The sequence below is a fragment of the Pygocentrus nattereri genome, chromosome 25 (assembly GCF_015220715.1).
Source record: "Pygocentrus nattereri isolate fPygNat1 chromosome 25, fPygNat1.pri, whole genome shotgun sequence".
Lineage (NCBI taxonomy): Eukaryota > Metazoa > Chordata > Actinopteri > Characiformes > Serrasalmidae > Pygocentrus > Pygocentrus nattereri.
The window spans coordinates 17170220-17186995 of record NC_051235.1 but is presented as its reverse complement, the minus strand read 5'-3'; the positions used below and the strand labels follow the sequence as shown (position 1 = coordinate 17186995).

Sequence of the window (16776 nt, the reverse complement as noted above, 5' to 3'; positions counted from 1 at the left end):
TGGGATTGCTTACTGTGTGCCAGTTTCCTGGACATGGATAAAGCCTAGTCTTGAACTGAATTGCAGTATCAGTGGATTTGGTCTTAACCTGGGTCAGGATATCACTGATATTCTTTACATTGGTGGGCGTAATGCTGAGCATGAAAGTAACAAGAAAGCGAAGAATTGTGTGTGTGGGGTGAAAGGGGTGATCAATTAGCCCTGTTTTGTTGCTAAATGCAGCAGTATGATCGTTATTGAGAGACTGCATCCCCCCCACCCCCTTGTGTATGTGTGTGGACTCGTGTTAAAGGACCAGGAAGCCCTCCGCGTGTTTTATTGTTAGCCTGCCTCTTCCAGTCTTCTCCGTTCTCAGCTTGAGATGGATGGCCTTGAACAGCTATATTTAAATCTATATCTAAAGGCTGTTACACACGCTCTTATATCTTAACATTTACAACTGCAGATCTTCTTTCATCTCCATGGTTCCCTTGCTTTGGCTGTTTATGTATGTCGTAGGCTATTTGATCCACCCTCACATGTTCCTCACCCATGGTGAACCCCAACATGGTTTGTTTCACTGATGGTGATTGTGGACAGAAGAGAAAAGTGAAGCTAGTAAGTCAAAGCCATCCACGTGTGTTTCAAGTGACCCTTTCCATTCGTTTTAAGTGCAGCCCAGAAATATGCCTCCTGTCTTCTGGCTCTAGCAGTTTGAAGCCATTATCTGTCAGGGACTGCCAGGGGGCTTTGATTGACCGTCTGTTGGTGTAGTTTGGGGTGGGGGGAGTGGTTGAAGGGGAAAGATGAAATGTAAAGGCTTTGCTTCACTTCTTTTTTTCACATTTCTCTGGCTTCTTTGTTCACTGTGATTGACGGCCGATGTGAGGCTTGGCTTTCCCCATGTGGACCCTAATTTGAAGCAATATAGAGGTGATGGGGCCATAAAAAAATCATGGTTTACTTCATCACCTACTGGCGTGATCATGAGCTCACGCTTCTGCGCTCTTCTGCGTTTAGTCTCACGTGAGCAGCTCTTGCATGCTTTATCAACTAGATTTCTTCTGAAAATGCACATCGTGTGTGAGTGCCACTGAGAGTCTGTCAATAAGGCAATCACAGTCAGTTGAGGGTTAAAGGAGTGGGCGTGTCAACACATCAGATGGTTTTTCTCTCTCAGATGCAATTTCCTCCCTATTTTGTAACTGTTGTCCACAATTACAGGTATCAGGGAGCAGTTGATTGACTGATATGCATGCATGACTGAAAGACACAGAATGCTCTTCAAGTTGAAGGCTATCACAAAGTAAGCTAGATGTACTTTAAAGATAATGAACAAAAAAACCTTCTCACATAAGCAAAATGAATCCCCTTAACATGCAGGCTTATTATATAGATATTCATCTTAGCACTAAATATTCTAACATTATTGTAAATTATGCAGTAGTGGAGCTGGGCAGTGTGACAGCATTCATTGTTATCTTGATAAATTGCATTATAGTATGTCACTATATGCTTTTCTGAGCATATTGTGGATGTTGTTAGTTCTTACAAATCACTTTCTAACTTCATGTTTGATTAAAAAGAAAGCATTTTTAGTCCTGTTAGGACTAATTATTAGCACAGTGTGTGAAATGTTGAACACAAGTAACTGGATTAATTGTTTTTGATAGTATTTTTCATTTGTGGCACTACTTTGTTTTAACTTATCAGATAGTGGAAAGAATCTACACTGAATATTGTGTATTATTAAAAACTTCCTGAAGTATTGTGATATTACATTTTGCTATTTTGCCCTTGCCCCCCTACCCCCCCGACCCCACCCTCTATGCAGTAGTCTCAGGTGCTCAGGCCATAGAGGTACATAGGCTGTCTGATATTTATTGCATGCTAAGCTGTCATCTTTTGTTACTTGCCCTTTTCTTTACTGGTGAGCAGCACACTTCCATCATACACTTCTGTTTTTTATACATCAAATCATCCAGCAATACTGTTAGAGCCATAATGGAAATAAGTGAATTATGATTTAGAATTTGATGTCTAATGTTTGTTTGAATGCTTGATAAGATTGACAGTTGCTTATTTAGTAATGTTAACTGTTAAGTTTAATCTTGCTTAATTACATTAATTTATGCATGACATCACTCTGCTGAAGCAGTAAGCTGCGTGACTAATGTAGAGGGATATAGCGCAACAGTCTTTGACCGTGACTACACGGAACTAAACCATTCTCCTACATATATAGAGAGAGAGCTTTAATTTGCCATTTCATTCTTGTAACCTTAGCATTTTGGTTTAGTAAACAGCTGAAACTTTCAAAGAAGTCTCGCGTCATTGACTTAAGCTCAAGAAACGGGTCATAAATGAAACTTGGAGAAACTGCATCTACAAATACAATGATGCAATACTGTTAGAACGCTTGTAATCTCAGGTTTCGATCCCTCCAAAAAAAGATCTGTTTTTTTTTTTCACAACAGTTATGGTCATCTCAATTGCAACATAAGCACCTGAAAAAGCAAACGCGCACAAATTTGCAACATGAGGGTTGTCCTTTGGCTCAGTCGTGTTTGTAAGGTGAAGTAGGGAACCTAGCGAACCTAGACGAAGAATCAGTTTAGAGATCTATGGGAGTCAGGTGTAAATGAACTCCTCTATTCTATCCTCTATTACTCTTTGTCAGTAATTGAGGCAATTATTCTGATGGTTGGGGAAAAAAACTTGAGAGTGTGACCTTTCAAATGAGACCAAAACTGATGGTGGAGCAAAGTGTGTGGGAACTTTATTTTAACTGTTATTTTGGGCATGCCATTTCAGGCAAAAAGAAGCTACTATTAAGAGGTTACACTCTTTTGGCTATTCGCATGTCAATGTGTATGCATTTCTGTGCACTATTGTTTATACATCTGATGGTAAACAAACTTCTGAGCAATTGCCTGCTCAGCACGTGAGCTTTAAAAGTTATTTGAAAGTTTTCTTTAAAGCATTTCACAGCTAATAGCCATATACTCTCTCCAATACATACTGTTTCACATGGGCCTGTTTTTGTTGTAGAGCTGTATTTGATCATTTTGAATGTCAGTTAAACTCAGCCATTCCTGTTCACCCCTTAAATGGCTAGGCCCAACTGGCTGGCCCAAGGTTTTATTACACACTTCTATAACCTACGAATAGCTCAGCCAATTTGCATTGAAATCCCTGTAGTTAGTATATAATAAGCCATAGTATGTAATACACCTTTGATGTTAAGGGGTTAAAGTAAGCGGATCTGCGGATTCTTGGCCATGTTGAGCAATAAAACTGAGCAGACTCTGATGATAGTTCTAATTGTGTGATAGCTACTCTGAAACTAATATAAAAGTTATGTAGATACAAGAGTGAGGAACTGTATCTGGACCTTAGAGTTTAAGAGGTTGAGTTTGAACTCTTTTGACCTGCTCATGAGAAAACTCAAGGCTTGAAGTGCTTTAATCAGAAGGTTTTCTGAGGACAGCAGTGATGCCGCATCCAGAGTGGAGAGAGAGGAACAGAGGGAGAGTGAGAGAAAGTGAGAGGAACAGAGGGAGAGTGAGGAAGACAGACAGAAACAGAGTCAGAAAGAGAGAGTAATAAGTCCTTTGTGGTGCTCTGCATAATGAGAGCACACTGGTGAAGGAGCATCTGTTCACAGCATAATAAATACCTCAGTGTTCCATAAACCTGCACTCTTTTTAATCTTCTATAGAAAGATAAACACCACGAGTTGCTTGAGTCGAGTGAAGGATGATCCTACTTATTTGAGGTGATAATTGAACTGGGAGACTTGTGCTTGGTGGAAGATATGTGTGGATTTAATGTCAGTGTGTGAACGCCGCCGGGGTGGTTTGATCTGAATTTTTCAGCTGCCTGACTTGACGTGATTGCGAGAGGAACTGTGGGCTTGTTATGGATCAATACAGTACGCGGAAGGGGGTGTGAGATGTGCCCTGCTGCTGTGGAGAGGTGAAGGGCGTCCCTCCCGGCCGGGAGAAGTATGTGTTTAAAGAGGTCGAATGGAATCCCATCGATTAATAATTTACCTGGACGGATGTCTAGGAAAAGGAAAACAATGTGCTGCTGCCTTTCTAGACATAAATTCATCGACTGACTTCTGGACTGTGTTGGCTGCAGAGAGAATATAGCTTTTGTAAGCAGTCTATACACACATTTCTATACATTTAATAGAAACACGTGCTTTCTGGAGACTACAGCTATGGACAGTTAGTGTTAGGCATGGAAAGAATGGTTTATTACCTAAATAATATCCGGTAAACAATAGTCATGTGATTAGATATTGACCAATGATGAATGCCTTAGAGATTCACCTATTTAGTGGATCTATGAGGTAGGTGGAGCTCATAAAGTGTCCATTGAGTGGAAGCACAAGGTAGTAGTGTCTAAAAAAGTGGAAAGTCAGTTATTTTATTATATTTAGAGACTGAATTAACTGACAGTTATTCAAACTGGTCATAGGTAAACTTGCATTTTACAGTGCTTTTTTGGGGAAGGTTGATAAATGAGACTTGGTGATGGGGATCAGTGTAATATGATTTGGGCTGGTTTCTGTGGCCTTTCACTGCATCAGGATTAGCTGCTGTAAGTCCTGACAGGAGTTGAAAGGCCGTGCAGCAAGCAGCCTGACAGGCTGGCAGCCTTCTAAACAAGAGCAGTCAAAACAAGCCACCCCAAAGGCAAAAGGACTGTCAGAGTGAATGCCTGGGAAGAGGGTGCATGTGTGTGTGTGCTTGTGAGTGTGTGTGTTGGGATTGAGCTACGAGGAGGACAAAGTGTGTGTGTTTGTTTCTTTTCATACATTTTCAGGGCAAAAATATCCTGACTTTGTGGGAAAATGACAGACATACAGGCCTAACCTTCAACAAAATGCTCCTGGCTTTGTAAAGTTGTTTTTATACAAGCTACTATTAGCTTTATTATGAAAATAAGTTAATATATCTTTGACAGAGAACTTGATAACATTTTTGTTTATACATGTAAATGTTAAATTCAGATTATTTTCAGATTCAGATCATTTTTAACTGATTTATACTTTAGACTGAATTAATTTTGCATTGATTAATGCTAAGCCTTAGTTATGTTCATTTTATTGAAAAAAAGATGAAACATTGCATTTTGCCACTACTAAAACAATCATAACACTATCAAAACCACACCAAATGTTTCAGTAGTCACAATGTTTACTAATTTTGAGCATAACCCAAAAACGCTAGGCAGTACATGACTAGCAAACACAGCTTTGAACAATTGTACAGACATAAAATCAGAGTTTTTCATTAAAACCCCAAAAAAGTTTGATTTTCAGACTCTGGTACACATTTACTTTAAAACAATGGGATCTAACTGCTCACCATGTGGCCAAAAGGGACAGGGATGCCGTGTCACCTCCTGCTGTAAAATGCAGGGGTGTGGCTAAAATGGACTAAAACTCTTTTAGTTTTTTTATTTAAAAATTAAACTCATAATAAATGTAAATCTTTAAAAATCATTAAAAAATGTAAAAATGTAAGTATTATTTTAAATTATTATTTGAAATTTAGGAGTTAGGGTACAGTTGCCTTGCACTAGAAAGTACCCTACAAATGAAGATTTGTATATATTAGCGTATTACTATCTGTATTAATGCCTTGGGTTAAAATAATCATTGAACTAATTTGGTAATATGGTCCATATACAACATATGTTATATCTCCTTTGCAATTGTAGCCCTTTTACTTTTTTGCTCGATTCTTGTTTACTATACAGTGGACTGGCCGGAGAAGAACAATGGAATGACCGGAAGATTTTGCACTTCAACACGGGTGACAGTGCACTGTTTTTGTGATAGGCTGCCAACAAGTGTTGGTAATGTCAGTGGATGTTCAGATCTGATCCTCAGTGATGCTACAGCTATCTGTGGACTCCGTGAGAGCATGAGTGGCCTCGATCTCTCTGGTTTGGTGGGATGATCCTCCTTCTCTCACTGTCACTCAACCTAATGCTGTCCCATATAACATAACAGAAGTTAGTTAGTCTCCTCTGAGTGTGTTGAGTTGTCACTTCTCATAACTCAGAGGAAGCATGTCCTAAAATCGGCATAAATATTATGTTAAAAATGAGCTGTATTTTAATGAGAGCTACAATCACTGATTCAGTAATAGCGGCATACAGGGCACGAGCATCTGGGTTTCAGTCTATACTATTATGGTCAAAGAGTCAAAGTAATAAGCTGTTAATGATGTTAAAAATAGTGGTAAATAATTTGTCATGTTAACATGTTATTAAAGTTTTAACTTTGACAGCCATAATATATACAGTGGATTTCATTGAATCATATGTTCAGACTCTCAGGTGGATTTGGTCTACTCATCAGAGACGTGTTTAAGTTAATTAAGTTGCAGCCATTCTCATTAAAGCAAAAGGCGGACATTCCAAACACTACGATATTCAAGAAAACATTAAAAAGATTGTAATTTTCACTCAAATTGTTCCGCTGACAATATTACTTATAACTAAAAAGTATACGTTTTTCCCAGTATGTTAAGAAAATAAATAGCAATTTTGCGTGTAGTTTGCAGAAAAAAGCCAAATTTAAGTTTGTTCCCAGTATAGGATGTGTAAATATCTACACTATATGGACAAAAGTATTGGGACACCTACACATTATGCAACAGGAACATTTATGACATCCCGTTCTAAATCCATAGGTATTAATATGGAGTTGGTCCATATATATATATGGAGTTGTGTCTGTAACATCATCCACTCTTCTGGGAAGCCTTCTACAAGATTTTGGAGTGTGACTGTAGCAGTTTTTGCCTGTTCATCCAGTAGAGCATTAGTGAGGAATGACACTGATGATAAGGACAAGAGGGCCTGCTCACAATCTCCTTTCTAGTTCATCCCAAATGTGTTTGATGGGGTCGGGGTCAGGCCTCTGTGTGGGCTAGTCAGGTTCTTTCACACCAAACTCACCCAGCCATGCTTTTATGGACCTTGCTTTGTGCATTGGGGCTCAGTCGTGATGGAACAGAAAAGGGCCTTCCCCAAACTGCTCCCATAAAGTTGGAAGCATAAAATTGTCCAAATTGTCTTGTTTTGCTGAAGCATTAAGACTTTCCTTCACTGGAACTAGGGGGTCTCTAGACCAACCACTGAATAATAACCCCATAGTATAATCCGTCCTCCACCCCCCATGTGCATTTTGATCTTAGGCTTGTATGTAGCTGCTCAGCCATGGAAACCCATTTTGTGAAGCTCCAGATGCACAGTTCTGTTGCTGATGTTGCTTCCAGAGGCAATTTGGAACTTGTGACTGATTCAACAAAGGATAGGCACTGCGTGGTCTAATGCTTTGTGGATAAGCTGTTATTGCTCCTAGGTGCTTCCAGTTCAAAATAATAGCACTTACAGTTGACTGGGGTAGATCTAGTAGGACAATAACTTCACAGACTTGTGAAAGAGGTGACATCCTTTTACAGTGCCATGTTTAAAGTCATCAGTGTGACTCAACTTACTGCCAGTGTTTGTCTGTCAAGACTGCAAGGCTATGTGCTTAATTTTATCCACCTGTTAGCAATGAGTGTGGAAGAAACACCTGATCTGATAACATTTAAAAGGCGTGTTCCAATACCTTTGTCTATGTAGTGTATATATCCCCACAACCTGAGAAGGTATACAAACAAGTATATGTATATAGGTAGAGTTTGCATTATGCACAGGAAAACAATCCACATGCTCTAGGAGACAGAGATAGAGAGATGAAAAGAGAAAAAGGAAAACAGTGGCCTCTCTATGTTCCTTTTATAGATTGACTGAGTGACTAGTATTTAAACTGAAAGATGGATGAGGATGAACTGCATGAGTGTGTTCATGTGTGTGTGTGTGTGTGTGTGTGTGTGTGTGTGTGTTCATACGTCAGTTAGATCTTTGGGAACATTCTGTAGTATATCTCTGACTCAAGGTCATGAAGGACTACAGAGATGGTATTTCTACACAGCTGATATTTTGACTGCAGGTTTGATTGAATTACCATGTTGAATGGATAAGAGCATAAGGGTACTGCAGCTTGCGCTACTCTGCCGTTGGCTGTGCACAGCTGGATGAAGGCACGTACGGAAATATGGTTGTGTTAAAAGGTCCTGAAATGCCCCGTCAGGGCCTGTAACTTAATTGTATTGCACGGAAAATGCCAGAAGCAGCAAAGGACAACTCGCTATAAAAAAAGCTTTATAAAATGTGCTTAATATTTGAATTGATTTCCATGACAAGTACAAAATATTTTTTGCTAAGTTTTGGAGTTAAAATGATACCTTTACAAGAGAAGGGAAAAAAATACTTTACTTTTAATGTAAGTCAAAGGAACCAGACTATTTCTGCCGTTTCTTTTGGTCCATTCCTTATGAATTTTACACACAATGTAAAGGTCCACAGGCATTTTCACATTATGTCAAAAACTGAAAAACAACAAAAATGGAGATACAAGGTTTTCTTCCAACAGCAGCAAATTGTTAAACTAAACTGAATAGCACAATATCTTTAACCACTTTAGCAGGATGTCATTACAAGTAAAAAAAAAACAAAAACAAAAAAAACCACAAAAAACCACAGCAGACCCTCAATCACCTCCCATTGTCCAGTCAATTTTATTTGAAGTAGTCCACTTTATTTTCAAAGCAGTGGACATAAAGGAATTGTGGGGCTTTCGGGGTTAGTCATAGCCTAATGTGGACACCAGAGCAATGAGGCCTGGCTGAGGAGCCACCTGATTGCATCAAGTGCTGTTGTAGTCTCTGTGCCTTGTCTGTGCAACAAGCCATGAACCAGCTGGTTCCTCAGTTTGAATGACTGTAATATTCATATATATATATATATATATATATACACTGCTCAAAAAAATAAAGGGAACACTCAAATAACACTTCCTAGATCTGAATGAATGAAATATTCTCATTGAATACTTTGTTCTGTACAAAGTTGAATGTGCTGACAACCAAATCACACAAAAATCATCAATGGAAATCAAATTTATTAACCAATGGAGGCCTGGATTTGGAGTCACACACGAAATTAAAGTGGAAAAACGCACTACAGGCTGATCCAACTTTGATGTAATGTCCTTAAAACGAGTCAAAATGAGGCTCAGTATTGTGTGAGGCCTCCACATGCCTGTATGACCTCCCTACAACACCTGGGCATGCTCCTAATGAAGTGGCGGATGGTCTCCTGAGGGATCTCCTCCCAGACCTGGACTTTAGCATCAGCCAACTCCTGGACAGTCTGTGGGGCAACATGGCGTTGGTGGATGGAGCGACACATGATGCCCAGATGTGCTCAATCAGATTCAGGTCTGGGGAACGGGCAGGCCAGTCCATAGCTTCAATACCTTCATCTTGCAGGAACTGCTGACACACTACAGCCACATGAGGTCTAGCATTGTCCTGCATTAGGAGGAACCCAGGGCCAACCGCACCAGCATATGGTCTCACAAGGGGTCTGAGGATCTCATCTCAGTACCTAATGGCAGTCAGGCTATCTCTGGCGAGCACATGGAGGGCTGTACGGCCCTCCAAAGAAATGCCAACCCACACCATTACTGACCCACTGCCAAACCGGTCATGCTGAAGGATGTTGCAGGCAGCAGATCGCTCTCCACGGCATCTCCAGACTTTGTTACGTCTGTCACATGTGCTCAGTGTGAACCTGCTTTCATCTGTGAAGAGCACAGGGCACCAGTGGCGAATTTGCCAATCCTGGTGTTCTCTGGCAAATGCCAAGCGTCCTGCATGGTGTTGGGCTGTGAGCACAACCCCCATCTGTGGACGTCGGGCCCTCATACCATCCTCATGGAGTCGGTTTCTAACCGTTTGTGCAGACACATGCACATTTGTGACCTGCTGGAGGTCATTTTGCAGGGCTCTGGCAGTGCTCCTCCTGTTCCTCCTTGCACAAAGGCAGAGGTAGCGGTCCTGCTGCTGGGTTGTTGCCCTCCTACGGCCTCCTCCACGTCTCCTGGTGTACTGGCCTGTCTCCTGGTAGCGCCTCCAGCCTCTGGACACTACGCTGACAGACACAGCAAACCTTCTTGCCACAGCTCACATTGATGTGCTATCCTGGATGAGCTGCACTACCAGAGCCACTTGTGTGGGTTGTAGAGTCCGTCTCATGCTACCACGAGTGTGAAAGCACCACCAACATTCAAAAGTGACCAAAACATCAGCCAGAAAGCAGAAAGGTACTGAGAAGTGGTCTGTGGTCCCCACCTGCAGAACCACTCCTTTATTGAGTGTGTCTTGCTAATTGCCAATAATTTTCACCTTTTGTCTATTCCATTTGCACAACATCAGTGTTGCTTCCTAAGTGGACAGTTTGATTTCACAGAAGTTTGATTTACTTGGAGTTATATTGTGTTGTTTAAGTGTTCCCTTAATTTTTTTTGAGCAGTGTGTGTATATATATATATATATATATACACAGTGTCTGATGGCAGTGTCATGAATAAAGGACCCATGTATGAACCCAATTTGAATTATATAAATATGTGATAAACTCCAGCACCCCCCCCGCGACCCTGACGGAGAAGCGGCTTAGAAAATGGATGGATGGATGGATGGATGTGATATAAATTTTTGGCCTCTTATGTTGGTGCTAGCACAAAATGATTCTGTTACTGCAGACAGTGCTATATAGTGCCTTTATCTTTATTTGTCTTGTATCTATGTGGTGCATGCAAGGGTGAAGGAAGGCCAGGAAATTGTGTCAGTTTTTTGTGTGTGTGTGTGTGTGTGTGTGTGTGTTTGTGTGCATATGTGTGAGCCTTCCAGGCTGCTGCTGAGTCTATGCTGTGGTTGTCCTAAACCCCAGGGTGCTTTTCCCTTGTTTAAACTCAGCTGTAAGTGCTGGGGGTCATGCGAATGTGGGTTTCAAATCAGTTAGGAGTACAGGAGCTGCTGGGTAGCTTCTGCTGCTCTGTACAGCTGTGCTCTCCATTTGTTTTGTCATCTTTCTCAGCTCTTGAGGTGTATTTCAACTCATTGTTATCAACACCAGCCTGATAATCTGCTGCAATCAGGCTGTCCAATGAAAAAGTAGTTTGTCATGATTAATTAGATTATTTTGGGTGGTTAATCACATTGTTTGCTAAAATTTGACTCTACAGAATGATTTTCTTCCATTTAATAAGCAGCACATTAGCAGGGTGTAATAATTTCCAAACGTTATTGAACGATTAACACTGTTTTTTCGTGAATCCAAGCATGAAAATGACATGATTTCCACAGAATAAATGCAGTTTCCAGTTTACATCACCAGTGGCTGCATGTTCCAACCAGTGAGTGTATAAATCATGTGTATCATGTATACACTGGCCCATATTTATCAAGCACATTGATTTAAGATCAGGTTTCATTAGTTTTTTATTTCTATTCAGTGTTAGATCTATTCAGTGTTTGAGCCCAGTTCAGAATTCTTCCTGTAATAAGTTTGATAAAAACGAGCCAGTGCTATCAGCTCATGCGTGATTGTAGCTTCTTGTTCTGGTTCATGGATTCCTGTTATAGTGGAGGCACTCAAGGGCAACTATAACTTTTCACCTTGCTGTTGCTTTTGTTTGTTTCCTATTAATTGATTTACTCTGCTGTAAGCACTATCCAGAGTAATCTACTGTAGGTGCTGAAGGTGTTCCTTTAAAAGCCTTTTAAATGTTTAATTTCACCAAAAGGGCTGCGATCTCAGCGAGATACAGTGCGTGAGCAGTTGTGCTCCAGTCTACACTACTGCAGATAATTGGAAGGATCAAACTCAGATAATAATAGTGTTTGCTGTAAAATTGCAGTGATACAAATTAACCTGCTGTAAAAGTAATTGTGGGTGGCATTAGTGGTATTAAATAAGTGGCATTTACTATAAATTTTGGCCGTAGTGGGCAGAGCTGTTCCACAAGTCAGTTCAGGTGCTGCTGTTTTAGCTGCATTTTTACATTTTTTGTGGTGTTACATGATCTTATTGCACAGAGTTATCAATTTGTATCAAAATATCAGCAGTATGTTTGTTCAGACCTATCTTGTGTAATAAGAATCCGCTGGTAAGCTGCTGTAAGCTTTGACATGCAACTGATTGTGCCTGAAGATCAGGGAAGAGGTACATGTAAAAGATAAGCATCAGAAGCATGTATATATACGGTCTATAATGCAGTAATTAGATGTGAAATTATATAAATGATAATTATTTAATATTTATAGACGTCACTGCTGGGATAGGCTCCAGCACCCCCCTGTGACCCTGACGGAGAAGCGGCTTAGGAAATGGATGGATGGATGGAATTATGTCTTTGAAAAGTACTTGCTGTATGTTTACTTAAAATTAAGTTTAATGTGCCCTAATCAATTCGTAATGTCAATTGCAATAATATATTTGACCATATACTTTCTAATCATTTACCATGTAAAGGTGGAATCCTGTCTGATTGAATGGGTAATTGAGTAGTGCATCACTCACCCATGTGAAACCTTGTTCACTGCACCCAGTGAGAGTATAACCAGTCATGCACTGTTTGTATGACAAATGTCAGATTCACCACTGTGAGATACCAGATTATTATCTCTTATTAGTGCAGTGTGTTAGTCTACCGTGTAAACAAATAATTTTGCTCTGGTGGTAGTGTTGGTCTAGCGTTTTAACAAAGAATCAGGCCTGTGCACAAACATTTTGTGAGGCATTTTTTGTTTAAAAAATTAATAGGGCACCCAGAATAAGTCATTGAACTGGCAACCTTTCTGTGAACAAAAGTACAGTTATTCACTAAAAGTCTTATTCACTGCTCTGAGTGTTTTATAAAAAATGAGAAAATGTAAGTTAAATGCAAAATGATACGTCATGATCAGATATCATCAGTGCTTTATTGATATGATTGCCAGTGCTGTGATGTGTGCATCTGTGACAGGTCGGAATTACTGAGGTGAAGTCACTACAGGTGACGGTACTGCCCCAGAGGGGACACCCAAGGGCTAGCATTAAAAAGTGCAGGGGCTCAAGCCCTCCCTGGGGTCTAATTGCGCACATGCCTGCAATTACTCTTACTCTGACAGCAGCATTAGCCTAGCATGTTATCAAAGAATATTTTTGAAAGGTGATATTTTAAGAAATCAAGGCTTCATTTTTAATAATCAAAAGAATCATAATACATAGGTGTACTCACAGGCTGTTGTATATTATTTACCAGGTATGACACTTTTACCAGGTATGACTACTCTTTAAAATAAGCTCTTTTTCAGTAGGCTAATAAGTTGTAAACAAGCATCGCAAGTCACAAAGAGTGCTTGGAGCTGGTAAAATTATAGTTATTTCATCCTCTGAATGACAGATTCAAGTGCTGTTATTTTATTGTCCTTAATTTCAGAGGAAGTCGTTATTGTAAGTATCACTGCATTGACTATAGCCAAGCAAGTTAGCTTAGAAAAGTAAACCAATTGTTCAGTATTTTTCTCAAAAGAGAGTAACTCATTTGTAAATGATGTATCAGTACAGGGTTGGGCAATATGATGATATTTTATCATTATCGTAATGTGTCACAATACTTTTATGATTTTCTGAGCATATCGTAGGTACTCAATTAACACGAACTTCATGTTTTATTACAGTTATTCCTATTAAATTGGATTTAGTGCAGTGCAGTTTGTGAAGTATTTAATGAAAATTGTTATTTTGTAGGTTGTCCAAAAAACAGGTTTATTATATAGGGAGATTCCCTCGAAAGAGGCCCCGAATATTCTGTAATAACTCTCACGTGGACAAAGCAATCTGAACAAAACAACATGCAGTGTGCTTCTCAGTATATGGAGCTTCAAACAAGCTGGGATGCTCCTGTATCAGAGTGATGAGGTAGGTGCTGAACAGCCGTTGAGATATTTAACCTTTCTAATGCTTGCCAATATTTTCAGGAACATGGAAACACTACATCAAAATGTGTCTGGCAGAAAACGGAGATCACTTCCAGCGTTGCATGTAATGCAATCAATTAGACATACATCAATGTATGTAGCATATTTTTTGGTTCAGATTGCTTCATCCTAATGGGAGTTACGACAGAATATTTGGGGCTTCTTTCGAGTGAATCTCCCTGTAGTATTTTAGAGAATTTATTTTATTAAATCTCAGAAAAACAAATATCATGATACATATTTTGTGTCATGAACATATTCTGAAGTATCGAGATATCATAGTTTTACCATATTACCCATCCCCATATCACTACCCTATGAGGCAGTCACACGCATTTTATGGGTCATGAGCACACGTATACTATTATCGGGCCACAGCAAGTGCTAGGCCGACATATTCAGCATTTGAAAGAGCACACTATGTACACACACGAGCACCTGAAGAAGCACCTTTTACTAACTATTTCTGTCTTGTTCAATCCTGATACCGGAGAGTGTCTTCATGGCTGTGGTTTGAACAGGAAGGAGGGATGAATTAGGCAGATGACACTAAGTGAGGGAAGTAAGCAGATTGGAGAGTTTAGCCTAGCCCTCCTATACCTCCTAGCTGGAGGGATAGGGTTTCAGGCACTGATGTTAGAGAGTATTAGCGGCCCCTGCCCTGAGGCTCCGGAATCCAGCCAGATCGGGAAGGGGTGGGGGGGGAGGTGTAGAGGGGTGCTGCAGGAGGGGTCAGGCTGAGAGGACCTGTAGTGTCATCACTCACATTCCAGCCCCCAAAATACCAGTCTTTAGGGGCAGGACCGGAATGCAAAGATACACTCGTCTTTGAAGATCGGATAACAGGAGAAGAGAGGAAGAGAAAGGGAGAGAAATGGAAAGAAAGAGAGAGAGGGGGTCAGGGCAATCACACGGGCTGGATCAGTGTTCATTTTGCTGCTCTTTTTATTTATTCTTATGTTGTTTTCATGCCTAATTTGTGTGCTTTAGTGTGCATGAGAGTTTTGGTTTTTGTGCCTGGCATTTTTCATTTAGTTTGTTTGGTTTCACACTGCAATAGCTAAAACTATAAGTAGGTGTTCCAGTCAAGAAACTTGCAGGGATGTTTTTCCACACTTCCAAAGTTCAGTCCTAGAAGCTGGTTGTATTTTCTGCTTTCACAAGTAATTCTGAACATACTCAATTAGGTTCAGGTCTAGACTCTGGGGTGGTCAGTCCATTGTTCTGAGAACACCAGCAGCTTCTTTGTTTTCTTCTTCTTTTCTGTTCTTGACAGCTACACATCCTTTCATAGTGAGGAGTTGTCTTCTCACAGTGTGTTGCAAGAGTTCTGTTGCAAGAGTGGAGCTTAATTTTCTCCTCTCTTTCAAACATGAAAGCTTGAACATGAAACTACTCTTGGTTCTCTCAGGTTGAGAACTGATGGTCTTGCAGGGTTTGTATGGTTGTTAACAGTCCCATTTTCTACACATATATCTACACATACACATTTATCATTCATTTTTCTTTAACTTTTCCCTTCCTTATGCTAGTGGATTATTGTATATCTAACCCAATTTGTTTTGACTGGAAATGAAACGGAATGAAATAAGGGTATGTGGCATGCGCCCGTTCCTTCGGCCCTGATGACGTCCTCCTCCCCTATCGCTCGCATTCCTCGGCGGTTGTCGGGATTCACACTCTGTTCCCCACTTACTCACTCTCTCTTCCCACCGTCCTCACCGGGGTTCATCAACGCTCTGTGTTCAGGCCCAGCCTTCCAGCAGGCTCTTGCAGCTATAATTAGGGCCTGAAGAATGGGCGCATGCCACAGGGTGTGACTTTGGCAAAATACTCTATATTGGCTGGAATTAAATGAATCAGGTAATTAATGCCTGGCCTCATCTATTAAAAATACATTTAGCTCTCCATGTGCCAGAATCAGATGCATTGCTAATATTTTACTGCTTATCTGTCATTAATAGCCCCAGCTTCTGTGTCTGTGAAAAGTTATATGTTAATAAAGGCTGGTAAGACAGTAAAGTACAGCACATGTCACTTTATGAAGAGAAAACCATGGTCTGTTGTTGAACTTTCATTTGTTCACGGCACGCCAAAGTATGAGTGGCGTGTTCACACCTGTCAAGATAAATCAGACTAAAGTAAACTTTGACCAGTCACAAAGTGTGAGTGTGAAAGTGCCCCTCATTGTAGCCTCAGGACCAAAATACATGTCATTTTAATCACATCATATTCAGTAGTGGGAGGGGGTCAGAGAAAGAGAGAATGTAAGACATTGAAAAAGACTGAAGATGAGAGAGCGAGAGAGCCAGCAAGAGAGTGAGAGAGAGAGTGAGAGAGAGAGAGAGAATTCTTGTCTTGTCACTGAAGTTTTCTCAGGAGCTCTTCTGATTCTTTTTACTGCCTCTGTCTGCCATAAATCTGCTTGCATGTCTTTCTTCCTTTGTCAACAGAGCTGAGACACGCATCACTGTTGTGGGAGCCTTTCACCATCCTTTATACTTTCTTTCTCACTTGTTTTGTCTTTTTCTGTCTTTCACTTTCTTTTTCATTTATTGTCTCTCATTCTTCTGCATTGTCACTGTCTTCTATTCCTTTGCATTCTCTCTTTGCCTGGCTCTTTTCCCAGTTGACTGAAATTCTCTGACATTTAGTCGTTGTAGTTTCTGGGTTTTTTGTATCTTCTGACTGAAATTGAACTAAAAGTAAGTGCAGTTGCATTCATAGGTACTTCTCAGCGACTGGGCTAAAAGAAATGAATGTCTGGAATATTACCATTATGTAATTTGCCTGTTTACTTGCTATTGCAGTGTCTCAGACAATTTGATGCTATAATGTAGACTAATGGTTG

General features: G+C 40.2%; 1 protein-coding gene across 1 annotated transcript in view; it reads left to right on the top strand.

Moving 5' to 3' along the window:
- The window catches only part of igdcc3 (immunoglobulin superfamily, DCC subclass, member 3), a 132886-nt gene that overhangs the window by 1072 nt on the left and 115038 nt on the right, over positions 1 to 16776 (top strand). The gene's annotated exons all lie outside the window — the stretch shown is intronic.